The sequence below is a fragment of the Bacillus rossius genome, chromosome 15, assembly GCF_032445375.1.
Source record: "Bacillus rossius redtenbacheri isolate Brsri chromosome 15, Brsri_v3, whole genome shotgun sequence".
Taxonomy (NCBI): Eukaryota; Metazoa; Arthropoda; class Insecta; order Phasmatodea; family Bacillidae; genus Bacillus; species Bacillus rossius.
Window position 1 is genome coordinate 43,497,081 of NC_086342.1, and position 11,985 is coordinate 43,509,065.

The following is an 11,985-nucleotide window of genomic DNA, read 5'->3' on the forward strand; positions in this document are numbered from 1 at the left end:
TCAGTTACACTAGCTCTCATTGTCTCAGTTACACTAGCTCTCATGGTCTCAGTTACACTAGCTCTCATGGTCTCAGTTACACTAGCTCTCATTGTCTCAGTTACACTAGCTCTCCTGGTCACGCCGGGCTCAGTTACACTAACTCTCCTAGTCATGCCGGGCTCCGATACACTAGCTCTCCAGGTCGTGCTGGGCTCAGTTTCACTAGCTCACCTTGTCGTGCCAGGCTCTGTTACACTAGCATTCCTATTCATGTTAGGCTCTGTTACACTAACAATTCTGGTTGCGCCGGGAATTTTTACACTAGCTCTCCTGGTCACACCGGGATCTGTTACACTAAACTTCCTGGTCGCGCCGAGCTAAGTTATACTAGCTCTCCTAGTCGTGCCCAGCTCAGTTAAACTTACTCTCCTAGTTACGCCAGGCTCTGTTTCAACTAACTCTTCAATTTTCGCTGGGTTATGTTACACTACCTCTCCTGGTTAAACAGGGCTCTCTTACACTATCTCTCCTGGTCATGCCGGGAGCTGTCACTAGCTCTACTAGTTGCGCTGGGCTCAGTTAAACTAGCTCTCCTGGTCGCGCCGGGCTCTGGTACACTAGTTTTTTATTCTCGTGCCGGTTTCTGATTACATTTTATTGATTTGACTCAGCAAGCGTCCCTTACGACCAGGATCTCATTCCCGGCCTTAGCAACAGCCCTGTGAGACCCTGACGGACAATCCTCGAGATATTTATGCACGGCTAAGGCTAATAACCGGTTTTCTATTTCTGCGACTCCAGCCACGTAACACTTGAAGGTTAGAGGGAAGAGTAACCTGTGTTGTAACACTAGAGGAGATACATTGTTCATGATAATCTGAACAAGCGTGGATTTCGATAACTGAAGTTCAAGGACGCCAGCATACGTTACAACGGAACAGATGAATTCCAGAACGGGTTCATAAGGACGCTTAAAACGCAATACAAGCTCACTCTCGCAGTTCTTATTTGACTCTGGGCGGGCATGCAAATTCCAGAAAATCTGTTTGCAATCTGAGAATATGAGTCATTATGAGTCACCACCTCATTACTCAGAAATGCCTTCAAAAACTGGGCATCACTTACAAAATGAATGCTAGCGACCCGTGTGGCTTCGCTCAAAAAGGCCAAGACAGCCTTGGGCTCATACCCTTCTAGTCTTGGTAAAGACTTGAGACTCGAAAAAAAAAAAATATCGAAGTTAAAATGACTTAAAGGTGGTGCCTCCCATTTCAGATCATGATTTTGTATTTATATTAATCACTGAACAACTTTTAGACTTTATTTGTTTACCTTTCACGAAATGAAAAAAAATATAAAGCACAGCCTTTTTACATAATTAGCAGACAAAGTTATATTTTTAACGTTTTTGGGTTGTACAAATAAGGAGAATTTAATTTATTGCAGAACTGAAACTTTTTAGGTTTAACTGCAATGTCACTGTCTACTTCATGGTATGGTTTGCATTTCTATCACAAAAACTAATTTCATTTTTTTGGCTGTCATGGTGCATGGTGTCAATAGCTATAAATATTTTATTGACATATATGAGTAGAAGGATTATCATTTCGATAATATCTTAAAAAGCACCCCACTCTTTTTTTAATAAAATACATTTTTTTCTTATATACACTATTATTAATTTATATTTATTAAATGTTTTTACACTATTCTTATTTCAAATTTATTAAAATTTATTTTCTATTTTTTAGTTTGGTTTTCTATTATAAAGCGTGTTTTTTAGTTTTTTTAAAACTATTATTTATTTGGAGTATTTATTCCGTTTCATACCAGCATCGTACTAGGCAAACATTTTTCAGTTTATTTCTCTATTCCATAGTGTCGCTGGCTGAGCAAATTTTCTCTAAGCACACAGCTCTTGGGGTTGCTACAACAACCAAACAGAGAAGGGTTCGTTTCAGAACGAGACGAGAGTTGAACTGACGCCATTGAGAACCTAATCCTTGAGGCCCATGCTGGAGACATGAAGATTCGCATCGCCCACGATATTTATCTGGAATGCCATATCTACTTGATCTGAGAAAGGGATTCTGAGCAGTCCTGCGTCAGATCATAGGTCGTACCACACCGAAGTACTTACCACCGCGTCGGTCCGCTATCGTACCAATAGTGTTTCAAGATCTACGACGACGTCTATCCCGAAATTTGGTGTCTCATCCTTGGTGAGATGGTTCATGTTTGCAAATTTTTCCTGATCCATGCACCTCGTTCCAGTGTCTACTACCGCAGTTGTTGTAGCTCCCTTGGTCGTTCCTGTTTCTGCATAAAACGATGTCTTAAATATAAATCTGTCCATTTTAAGTAATTATTTATTTATCAAACTTGATTGGTTGAATTAATTTGGAAAATATTAACGTTTATGCCTTATCACAAGTGACTTATCAGGAGAAAGGTTCTCAACTTACTAATTCTGTATCGTAAGCTGGTTCTAGAAAAACTCATGCCATAATTATTACTCAAACCCGTGATCCCAGAGTTAAAAATTCAGATGCGCTAACTAACCAACCACGTTTAGTTCTTATATACACATATGGTGATTTTCTGTGTACTGAGAAAAATGTATTTTAAAATATTTTCACAAACCCTGACTTACTTAACTCAGTAAATGTAGCCGTTATAGTAAAACATTTGTAATAAATAAAATAAATTTGTATATGAAATATTCTTCTTCATTTATTAAGTACATGCGTAATTGCTTTTAAACTTTTATTATTTCAAATAATGTTGTAAATTTGTAACTCAACCGCTTTTATAAATATACTAGCTGTCCGACCCGGCTTCGCACGGCTATACTAATGGAAAAACATTAAGCCACATCTCCCATTTACAGTAATGGTAAAAAAAAAAAATTCAGTGAACATTTATTACAATGCTGTATAATGTACCGGAGAGAAAATGAATAACACCGATGGTTTCCCGACTCGTGCACGCAACGTACAACTGATGTACCCGTACTTCGCTACGGCCACTGTTGCCTGGTTTTAACCACCCATGGGATCTAATTTTCAGAAAATGTCATCCTGCTGTCGCGGTTGACACTCCCGGTGTCACACCACCACAAGTTAGACACCCGTCTGGGAACAGCCTTCAACACTCCAATCTTGTTTATCTTTTTTAAGTTATTATTTTGCACGCTGCTCCAAAAAACGAGTGCCCCAAAATTCATAAATAAATTATTCAAAAGGTTTTTAGAAAAGGAAGAGATCAGATTAATAGTATTTAAAATGAAAAGAACATAATTACTCGAAATGTGAAAAACTTTAATGAGACCATTTGCGCATGAGCATGGTAAGGGATTTAAGTTACGACAAAATATCAAAAAAATTACAATTATATCTAAAACCATTTGCCCTATAAAGTTATAGAGGCTTTTAATATAGCCACGTTTTAATATATACCAATAAATAATAAATACTGCACTAAACGCATAAATAAATTCAGACATTGATACAAAAACCGTTCTAAATATATATATATGTATAAATAATAAATTACAATACTATTCAAGTAAAAGTTAGTAAAAATTAATGTCTCTCTAAAACATCTTGATTACACCCGGGTGAATTTATTTTACGACGCTTCATGGCAAGCTTGATGGAAGGTTCGATACAAATGAGTACGAGGACGCAACATACACTCGACGTGGGAATTAGGGTCTTTTGGCAAAAGTTATTTTTAAATTGTTCACTGTTATGGTGGCCAAAGTTTATATCAACGCCCCGGGGTTACAGGGGCAAAAGTTCGGAGCCGGAATCACTTACTTGGATTGAACGTTGTACGTCGCATCTCACCCCGGACCTCCTGGCCCGGAGTTTAGCCGGCTGTACTTTAGCACACATGCTAAATGCTTCATTAACGAAAAAAGTAGCGTAGACTCTTCATCCTCTTGGCAGCACCCGCCACAATCTAAGTATTTGCCGAAGTTCAATATACGCCAGCTGATTTATGTTAAAAAAAATTCACGAGTCCCCGCCGGCCCAATACCACGAGCCATCACCCGCGCTCGTCACGCCCGAAGCGCATACACGTCCACCACGGCGATCAGCTGACGACTCCCTCATACAGCTCATTCCGTCCCTCTTGACGTATTTCCCCCACCACCTTATTGCCTCGGAACAGTCCATTTCAATCTTCACGGGGGGGAGCGTCGTACACCGTATTATGATTCAAAGTCCAAAACGATATAATTAAATATCAAGAAACTAAACCATTTAAAAAAACATAATATAAAAACATATTTAAAAATAAGATTAACAAAACTTATAAAGGACCAATACTTATTAAAAAAGAAAAAGGGCAAATACTAAAACTAAAATTACGTCACAGCCATAATTCAACATTAATTAAAATAAATATAAAATCAAGTGGCCATGCCACCTATGGCCACAAATCTCCCCGGCCAAAAAAAAAAATCTAAAAATAGTAACTAAAATACATAATCTTACAACTACCTATGTTCCACGTAAGTCTAGAACACTTAAAGCAACATATAATAAGGCAAGTATGAAAATTAGAGAAAAGGAGAGTATTAGAAACAGTCTCAACAGTCTCAAGGCACAATTAAGATGCTTCACAAGATAGAACAACACGTAATTAGAACACACTCGTGGAACAGGTACAACTATGGAAAACTTAAATCAGTAAACTAAACAAAATTTAATAAACTTTTCCTAAACTTACATACTCATTACAAAAAACTAGATATTATCTAGTTTAAGTAGCTATCCAACCAGATAACCTTATTTGTTACTTTGGTCATCCACTTTTTCTACGGCCTCTTTATTATTCAACCATTTAAAACACCTATTTTTTAAATGCCCTCTTTTCCCACAAAATTCACATTTGATAATTTTCAATTTCTCATGACATTCTCTCGCTAAGTGTCCTAACTTATCACACTTAAAGCATTTAACATAGTTTTTATAACTATTCCTATCGCCTCCATCCCTGGGCCTTTGCGCGTGTTCTCGTCCATTAGACGTCTTGCTACTACCAAGACCTTCATACTCTTCCTGCGCACTCTTTACATTATCTACTTCTATAGCCCAACCAGCTAATTCATTAACATCTTTGGGTATCTCAATAAATGAACACTCCCTTCTCACTTGGGGACACATGTTCTCCATTATTAAACTAATAAGCTCCTTCTCTGACAGCTTTACCCCAAAAATCTTAACATGCCGTAAAATATCTTGTACAAAATTACTCGTGCTTTCAAGCGGACTCTGAAACCGCCACACGTATTTATGAAGCCACATCTGCTTTGCCCGCCGGGAACACAAATTCTCCCACAACATCTCCTTTATTTTCTCCCAACTCCAATTATCAGATAATCCCTTAGCTAATATTTCACGTGCCACGCCTGAACATTTTCCCATCACACATTTAATCAAGTTGTGATCTTTAATTACAAATTGAGAATCCTTTAATTGCTCAATCGCTAGGCAAAATTCAATTAATTCCTCCGCGCGTCCAGAAGTCAATCCCGGGATATGATAAATACTTTCTAAAAAACATTTTTTCTCTACGTGAAAAACTAGGTCCTTTTCCCCTACGCTTTCCCCATTATCTTCACCAACTTTACCGCCCTTAATGTGATTGCTGAATTTCTTTCTTAACATATCGATATCCTCGTCTTCACTAAAAGCTACCCCAGCCGCCTTCAAATTTACTGCCACCTCCTCCTTACGGAGTTTGTAAATCCAGGAGGTCGCCATGCTCAAACACAAAATAGTCGCAAATACTATTAAAAATCTGCTCTTCCCAGCAGAGTGGCGCACTTTGTCGCGGTTGACACTCCCGGTGTCACACCACCACAAGTTAGACACCCGTCTGGGAACAGCCTTCAACACTCCAATCTTGTTTTTTTTTTTTAAGTTATTATTTTGCACGCTGCTCCAAAAAACGAGTGCCCCAAAATTCATAAATAAATTATTCAAAAGGTTTTTAGAAAAGGAAGAGATCAGATTAATAGTATTTAAAATGAAAAGAACATAATTACTCGAAATGTGAAAAACTTTAATGAGACCATTTGCGCATGAGCATGGTAAGGGATTTAAGTTACGACCAAATATTAAAAAAATTACAATTATATCTAAAACCATTTGCACTATAAAGTTATAGAGGCTTTTAATATAGCCACGTTTTAATATATACCAATAAATAATAAATACTGCACTAAACGCATAAATAAATTCAGACATTGATACAAAAACCGTTCTAAAAATATATATATGTATAAATAATAAATTACAATACTATTCAAGTAAAAGTTAGTAAAAATTAATGTCTCTCTAAAACATCTTGATTACACCCGGGTGAATTTATTTTACGGCGCTTCATGGCATGCTTGATGGAAGGTTCGGTAAAAATGAGTACGAGGACGCAACATACACTCGACGTGGGAATTAGGGTCTTTTGGCAAAAAAACATTTTTAAATTGTTCACTGTTATGGTGGGCAAAGTTTATATCAACGCCCCGGGGTTACAGGGGCAAAAGTTCGGAGCCGGAATCACTTACTTGGATTAAACGTTGTACGTCGCATCCCACCCCGGACCTCCTGGCCCGGAGTTTAGCCGGCTGTACTTTAGCACACATGCTAAATGCTTCATTAACGAAAAAAGTAGCGTAGACTCTTCATCCTCTTGGCAGCACCCGCCACAATCTAAGTATTACCCGAAGTTCAATATACGCCAGCTGATTTATGTTAAAAAAAATTCACGAGTCCCCGCCGGCCCAATACCACGAGCCATCACCCGCGCTCGTCACGCCCGAAGCGCATACACGTCCACCACGGCGATCAGCTGACGACTCCCTCATACAGCTCATTCCGTCCCTCTTGACGTATTTCCCCCACCACCTTATTGCCTCGGAACAGTCCATTTCAATCTTCACGGGGGGGAGCGTCGTACACCGTATTATGATTCAAAGTCCAAAACGATATAATTAAATATCAAGAAACTAAACCATTTAAAAAAACATAATATAAAAACATATTTAAAAATAAGATTAACAAAACTTATAAAGGACCAATACTTATAAAAAAAGAAAAAGGGCAAATACTAAAACTAAAATTACGTCACAGCCATAATTCAACATTAATTAAAATAAATATAAAATCAAGTGGCCATGCCACCTATGGCCACACTGCGTAACATAAGGAACATTACTGTGAAGTTTCAAGTCTGTAAAATATATATACTTGAAAAAAAGGCAATTTTTGATATATAAAGTACCCGCAAAATTTCAACGGTGATGAGGACTGCACTAACAATGTAATAGTCGTTAACTTCTAGCGCCTGCGGCATCGTCAACACACACTTCGTACGTGTACAGCATGTTGTATCTAACCCCCTTCAACGCATTTGATTCTAAATTGGACTTTTAGTAAGGATCCCTAATGTTATTGATAATATAATATAGCCTATAGCCTTCCTCGATAAATGTACTAAGTATCCAACACTGAAAGAAGTTTTCAAATCGGACCAGTGGTTCCTGAGATTAGCGCGTTCAAACAAACAAACTCTTCAGCTTTATAATATTAGTATAGATGTATGTCTATGACATCGCTTCCTTACAGTTACCTTGGTCGCTTCTGTGTATTCAGAGAGTTGAGGGAAGAATGTTAATGTCCACAAACCTGCGGTAGTTCTCATGTGCCAGATCCACACACTGACTCAGATTTTCTTAGCTGTTGTAACGCATATGGTAACTGGCAAAACTATGTCTCATATTGGTTGCATTTCTGAAAGATATAAAGTTCAAGTTACAAATATTAAGCCCCTTTTGCACAGGTAGTCGTAAATATAATTTAGTAGTTAAGTATTCACAAAATATATCTTATATGTATACATGTTTGCATGTTACTACCTTCGAACGTGAATGCAGTTTTTTTATTTTCCAACAGTGCGAATTTTGCTTTATTTGTTGATATTAAAACAAAGATTTACATGACAAACAGTTTTTCATTTGTAGTGCCAGTATTTCTTATATGCGTTAATTATGTTAAGCTCAATAACATATTAGAATTTACACATACAAGAATTTTGAGATCAACTTTCACAATGACACAATAATTATTTTGATATTTTACAAGTCTGGATGTTCTTCATCGTACGCAGTGACGTGTTAACTGGATTAAAGTGCAGCGGTGTATTCAAAGATTGCTATTTATCGCATGTTTGTGTATGAAATTCATGATCAGATTTCATAGTAAATTATATAAGTCGTAAATTTAAAAAAAAACTTTAGAAATTACATTACTATTAATAAGAAGGATATAGAGAGATATTTTTTGTAATTCTACCACTATAGAGAGAGTTGCGTATGGCATATCCTTGTAAATATTTTAATTTGTATGATTATGGGCAATCATTACGACTCGAAAACTGGTAGTTTCGTCCGGAGGTCTTGATGGTTTATGGTCACTTGCCATTTCTTGCTGGCCTTGATAAAAGCCCCCCCCCTTCCCGTAGCTCATTATATTCTGGCCTTCGCGCAATTACACGGACGTTAATAAATTACTATGAATTACCATTAGGTACACTGAAATGCACTTTCCAGTTCCTCAATGTAATATATTGATTGCTTCTGACATAGAAACCAGGAAGTAATATTAAATAACCTTTCTGGGATTCGTAGTTGTTTTCAAATATTAGCTTTTCTGTGACGAGCCCAAATTTCCTCCGCTTTTATAGAATCGACGTGGCTTACACAAATTGAGGTCGACAGCTGAAAGCCTGGTTCATAAATGTACAAAATTAAACTTTCCAAGTTTAAACAAAAAAAAAAATTTTTTTTTCGTAAAGTAAATTGTAGCATACAAGGAAGGACTAGACCTAAATAATTATTACAAGAAAGACATCACCCTGAACTAAAAAATGTCTATTAACATAAATTAAAAAATAAATAGGTAGCCACAAAACTAACGAACATACCTAAATTATAACTTACAAATAAATGCTAAAATACCACATGTTGATTCACATCCTGGCAACTTTTTTCAAAGTTTATAGAACCATAGTTCTAACTTAAAAATTGTTTTTACAAAAAAAAAAAAAACAAGGCATAAATCTTCACGTAAACACTTATAACAGTATTTGACGAAACTTAAAATAAAGTCAATACTTGACATTAAATTTCCGTTCATCAAAAATAAATTCATAACAATTATTAAACAGAAATAAACCTTAAACTGAAGGGGAACTAAGGAGGAATGGCTGAAACGCCACAACGTCTACACCCGCGCCGCCAACTTCTAGACCTGTGTCTGCAGACTCTGAGACCCATGCCAGCAGTCTCAGAGACCCATGCCAGCAGTCTCAGAGACCCATGCCAGCAGTCTCAGAGACCCATGCCAGCAGTCTCAGAGACCCATGCCGCCGTCTCCCGCGCTGGCAGTCTCCGGGACTCATGCTACCAATGCCCACACACTCCGGGGGCATGCTCAGAGGCAGGTGCGGGCGTGGAGAACTGCGACGCCTGCCTCGCTAGCGAAATGCCAAGGTTGCCCCCTCCCCCCTCGTGCCCACGGGCTCGCGAAAATCTGCTCCGCAACACGTGATCGCAAGGTCTTTTCCTTCCGCCCGCCCGCCCGCGCTAGCAGTCGCCTCCTGGTCGCCATTACCGCGGCCTCCGTGGCTCGCTGGCTTGTTTCACTCCCAGTCGCTGGTGGACGGCGAGTTGCCCGCCGCACGCCCAAGGTCGCCGCGCCTCGGGGGGAAGGAAGGAGGCCTTGTGAGGAATGCGCTCCGAGCAGTTATTTCCTGGTTCCAGGCGGGTTAGCTGCAGAATGAGTAGCCCGAGAGAGGAATACTGTAGCTCAGAAGTAGCTTTTACTACCTTGTTTTTTTTTATACTTTTCAGTTTTTTTCTTTCAAACCTGCGGCTTTGCTCACGCGATTTCAGAGATTGCTGACATATTACCATTGAAAGAAAAGTATCTGATTTATTCCAAACAATTTTTTTTACAACAGATACAGGCACAATACATTGTCAGGTGCACAAAAGATTCAGTTCACAACCAACCGTTTCAGAATGATTAAGTGCTAACGTGTAGGCCTTTTCAATTTTTTTTAGTATCTATATAGTATCATATTTTATAACCTCCGTTATAGTGCGTTCAAGGTTATATTTTACTTTTGGTGAATTCTAACTTTCCTCATTTCCACTTCATGAGGTAGACATTGTAAAAAATTCTGAAATATGCAACTTTTTCTTTTCAATTAATTATATGCTATCGTTCACGCTAAAAATTTAATTTGTCGTGCTCAAAACTATACTTAGAATAATTAAATAATTTCACCTTATTACAAATGCTTCCAAAATTTTAAGATATATGATACAATGACATCATCATTGGAAATGTAGAGTACAGGTATAAAATTTATCATAACGTATTAATTAATTGTTGATTATCCTAAGTATATTTTAAAAATAAATCCCAAAATTGTTACCCCTTTCCTCTTTTCCTACAAGGATGCCAATATAAAAATTTAGAACCAAGTAAATATGGCGTTTTCGTTAAACAAACTAGTTTATTACCGCAAATGTAAATTCCAAAATAGTTATAATAAATTTACATTTATATTGCCTTGACATTTAACTTGCAAATACAAATTTAACGGTTTTCATAAATTATCATCTTATTTTTTAATAATATTAACCCCTGTTACAACTTAAGGTGTGATATTTCGGAGAATGTTAAATACGAAAAAGTAGGTTAAGGTACGTTTATTAATGATTTACAACTTCTTAAATTAACTTTGATTTGGTCAGAAAAGAAAAGTATATTTTTTTATTTTAAAATTAAATTTAAAATGTTTCTCCCCTTAGGAAGTAGAACTTGAGCACGGAATAAAAAAAGCGTATGTAGATTTTGCTTGTTTATAAGTCTTATGCCATAACGTACATCCCGCTCGATTAGCTTCATAGATAAAACTTTTATAATAAAACCAAATGGACCGCCTTTTCACGCATTTTGCGATCAAAAATAGAAAAAAAGTAAATATAAAAACATATTATTTATTCATTATAAGGTACCTACATTATTTTTGCTCAGGCTCTTAACTCCATCTTAATTTTGATTGAATATATGATTTATTACTATAAAAACTAACGTGCCACCGTATCAATGCCCTTGAAGTCAAATAACAAAAACTAGTAAAATCATTTAACGTAATTATTTAAGTTTGTTATTCCCAGTTTCTTGCCTACAACTTTATTTTCTATAGAGTTATGCGATTTTTTGATCATAAATTAAAACTTACATATTTTCCACAACGTTAAAAGTTGAAATTCGAAAAAATTAAATAAATCTTTTTCGTAACTCTATATGCTTTCTGATCACTTTTAATTTCTTACCCTTAATTATAGTAGATTCAGTAATATGTAATTTTTCTCTTTAAATCAAACTTAAACCTTTTACAACCCCTGGGGTTGTAAAGTTGTAAAAATATAATTTTTATTTTCTTGTTTACTTTTTATCTTAAGTCTTAAGTTAAGGAGATAGGATTATTTTAAAATAAATGAAAACTTACCCCTTTTTCACCTCCTTAAAAGACGTAGATCAATGAAGGGGAAAAAAATTGGTTGTCTGTAAAGTCGGTTTACGGATGATAGTTTAACGTGACAACGTCATAACAAAACATTGATGAAATTATTGATCCAGAAGAAAAGGAAATATCATACTCGTCCTGAGACTGAGCCATAATAGGATTTTGCAACCAAACCATTTAGGCATTAAAAATATTATATTCTTTGAGGAAGAATTTTTTTTTTAATTTTTTTATCTTTTGTATGATAAAATATACCTCTGCATACTTTTATGAATAAAATTAAATCAATTTTATTGAATTATCACTATTTTGTATGGATACAAATGAATGAAATGAAATGTACAATTTAATTAATAAATTTACTTTTATTTGAATTCATTAATTCAA